We start from the raw sequence: 3,782 nt of genomic DNA, 5'->3' as shown, positions 1-3,782 counted from the left end.
GATTGTGAAAATTTGCAATTTGATCACGTTGGAATGAAGCCTCATCCGTAAAGCGAACATTTGCACTGAAATGAGGATTGACACATTGTTGGATGAACCATTCGCAGAAGTGTACCTGTGGAGGCCAATCAGCTGCTGACAGTGCCTGCACACGCTGTACATGGTACGGAAACAACTGGTTCTCCCGTAGCACTCTCCATACAGTGATGTGGTCAACGTTACTTTGTACAGCAGCAACTTCTCTGACGCTGACATTAGGGTTATCGTCAACTGCACGAAGAATTGCCTCGTCCATTGCAGGTGTCCTCGGCGTTCTAGGTCTTCCCCAGTCGCGAGTCATAGGCTGGAATGTTCCGTGCTCCGTAAGATGCCGATCAATTGCTCCGAACGTCTTCCTATCGGGACACCTTCGTTCTGGAAATCTGTCTCGATACAAACGTACCGCGCCACGGCTATTGCTCCGTGCTAATCCATACATCAAATGGGCATCTGCCAACTCCGCATTTGTAAACATTGCACTGACTGCAAAACCACGTTCGTGATGAACGCTAACCTGTTGATGGTACGTACTGATGTGCTTGATGCTAGTAGTGTAGAGCAATGAATCGCATCTCAACACAAGCAACGAAGTCAACATTACCTTCCTTGAATTGGGCCAACTGGCGGTGAATCGAGGAAGTACAGTACGTACTGACGAAACTAAAATGAGCTCTGACATGGAAATTAAGCGTTTTCGGACACATGTCCACATAACATCTTTTCTTTATTTGTGTGTGAGTAATGTTTCCTGAAAGTTTGGCCGTACCTTTATGTAACACCCTGTATAACTGCCATCTCACCCCGTTACTCGGGGCCGGCCGGAGTGGCCGAGCGGTTAAAGGCGCTACAGTCCGGAACCGCACGACCGCTACGGTCGCAGGTTCGAATCCTGCCTCGGGCATGGATGTGTGTGATGTCCTTAGGTTAGTTAGGTTTAAGTAGTTCTAAGTTCTAGGGGACTTATGACCACAGCAGTTGAGTCCCATAGTGCTCACAGCCACTCTTTTGAACCGTTACTCGGGGTGAGATGCCTATCTATGTTATTAGTAAAAAATTCAAAACGCATCTATCTTAGCGTAATACCAGTTGATCTGTACGTAGAATAGGTTTCTCAGTGAACATCAATTTAGTGTAGAATGTAAACTCCCAGTTCTAGCTAACGTCTTTATCCTCCAAACCTAAAGTTGGGCATCTTCCCCCGATCTTGTCTATGCAGATTTATAATGAAAGACAAATTTGATCGTAATAGTTAATTAACATAATGGGATATGATACACAACACCACTAGTGATCGTCGGTAACTGGCTAGTGCATTCTCACTCTTCTTTTACTCTCGATTCGAATACGGATGCCTTGTAGTCGTAACAGAACGGCGAAGGCATTCTGAATGGTGGGAAAAGCACGCAGACAGCCAGGGACAGTAGAGCCGGCCAGCACCCCTTGAGCCAATTAGAAGAAGGCCCGCCGAGAGTCAAGAGCCCTCCGGTCATCAGCCATGTTTCTGTAGTGGAGCACCAGCATGTCGAGCTTTGTTCTGAAGTAACACAGATAGGAGCTCCCATAGCTGAAACTCCTGGAGAAAACATTTTAAAGCCTGTGAGTGGAGTGAGAAGCTTTGCTTTTTAACACAAGGCACTATTATGCTCAACTGTAGAAAGTCGACTGTTGATCCAGAAAGCACTAGACGTCAGAGATAAACATCTCGGTCCCACAATTTTGGGCATTTGGAAATGTGAGACACCACTGAATATATTGACTCTGCATAAAATAAATGTTTACGTAATGTAAGAACTAGGGCAACGGCCTTGCCGCAGTGGATACACCGGTTCCCGTGAGATCACCGAAGGTAAGCGCTGTCGGGCGTGGCCGGCGCTTGGATGGGTGACCATCCAGGCCACCATGTGCTGTTGCCATTTTTCGGGGTGCACTCAGCCGGCCGGCCGAAGTGGCCGCGTGGTTCTGGCGCTGCAGTCTGGAACCGCGAGACCGCTACGGTCGCAGGTTCGAATCCTGCCTCGGGCATGGATGTGTGTGATGTCCTTAGGTTCGTTAGGTTTAACTAGTTCTAAGTTCTAGGGGACTAATGACCTCAGCAGTTGAGTCCCATAGTGCTCAGAGCCATTTGAACCATTTTTTTGCACTCAGCCTCGTGATGCCATTTGAGGAGCTACTCGACCGAATAGTAGCGGTTCCGGTCAAAGACAACCATCATCACGACCGGGAGAGCGGTGTGCTGACCACACACCCCTCCTATCCGCAACCTCAATGAGGATGACACGGCGGTTGGATGGTCCCGATGGGCTACTTGTGGCCTGAAGACGGAGTGCTAATGTAAGAACTGCCAGGATTGCCTAACGTAAATAGAATTTAGATTAGAGAGAGAAACACAATAGCGATGATGAAGATGGTTGATTGTTCACACGGAGGGGACCAAGCAGCGAGGTCAGCGGTACCATCGGATAAGGGAAGGACTGGGAAGGAAGTCGGCCGTGCCCTTTCACAACAAACGTCCCGGTATTTACCTGAAGCGATTAAGGAGATACTGTAAAATATAAATCAGGATGACCGGACGTGGGTTTGAAAAATCGTTCTTCCGAATGTGAGTGCAGTGTGCAAACCACTGGGCCACCTCGCTCGGTGACAATGAAGATTGACTCATTGGTCACAGAGAGAGACAGAGAAAGAGTGAAGTGACGTTTTTCTCTGGAAGATGGTAGGACATACATGATTAGTTAAAAGCCAGAGGAAGGGTATAATGAATTATATAATGTTATTGGGAGAATATCTTTATATCTATATTACTGACTGATGAATATATGTGAATGCAGCTTGCCGCTAACTTGGTGTAATGTTTTGTCTGTACAGAGGTGTATCTGTCACCTTTATTACCCCTTCACTCTCACACATAAATCGGTACAATAAAGTTAGAGACTCCTGTTTTATCTTTAGGCTGATCCGTGATAAGACAGGCAAACAATTATACTAATGGAGGATTCTGAGTATTTTCTCGAATTTCATTCGCTCTCTCTCTCTCTCTCTCTCTCTCTCTCTCTCTCTCTCTCTCTCTCTCTCTCTGTCCTTTATCTATGTACAGTTTTAAAAATAATATTTCATTTACGTGAAATCAGCCCAATAGAATCTCTGGTGGAGCCCTTCGTCTTAATATTCAGCGGCTGGCTTGCTGGAAAAGATCTTTACATTTGTTATTATTGTTAAGCGCTGCATTCAGTTGGGAAAATCGATCGTTTGAACAATTCGTTCATTTTACGACAGATTTAGAATTTCAGACGTGGACGAAGCCTTTTTGGACGATTTTATAAAAACTCGTTGACTGCAGGCTCTCTTCGTCACAGCTGAAACTTCCCCACTAATTACAGGGCCAAGGCGATCGTCAATGATTCAGACAAAGAACTCATTCGTCATTCACTCTAGAATGAAAGGGTCACAAACCTTATTTCTGAGGAAAATTGAATATTCAATCCATCTCCATTACATGTTCCGTTTTCTGTTGATTCCAAGTCTTACTTAATTTGCGTTCACAGTCTTTCTCTCTCTTCAAATAACCCGCTAGTGGCACAAACGTTAATAGCTCGCTTTAGCGAGAAGAAAAGCAAATATGTCTCTTTTGGAAGCCCGTCAATCTTCCAACAGATATTTCCGAAGCTGTCCTTCTTACCCGTCTCTAATAACCATGGAGAATACATATATGTATCTCTGTTATTCCAAAGAATAAACGTACTAGA

General features: G+C 45.4%; 1 pseudogene; it reads left to right on the top strand.

The window, feature by feature from the left end:
- The first annotated feature begins 1,834 nt into the window (after positions 1 to 1,834).
- On the top strand, positions 1,835 to 1,952 carry LOC124723823 (annotated as a pseudogene).
- Positions 1,953 to 3,782: the final 1,830 nt, after the last annotated feature.

The sequence above is a fragment of the Schistocerca piceifrons genome, chromosome X, assembly GCF_021461385.2.
Source record: "Schistocerca piceifrons isolate TAMUIC-IGC-003096 chromosome X, iqSchPice1.1, whole genome shotgun sequence".
In the NCBI taxonomy this organism is placed as follows: Eukaryota; Metazoa; Arthropoda; class Insecta; order Orthoptera; family Acrididae; genus Schistocerca; species Schistocerca piceifrons.
The sequence above is the reverse complement of the archived record's forward strand: the minus strand, read 5'-3'. Positions and strand labels throughout refer to the sequence as shown.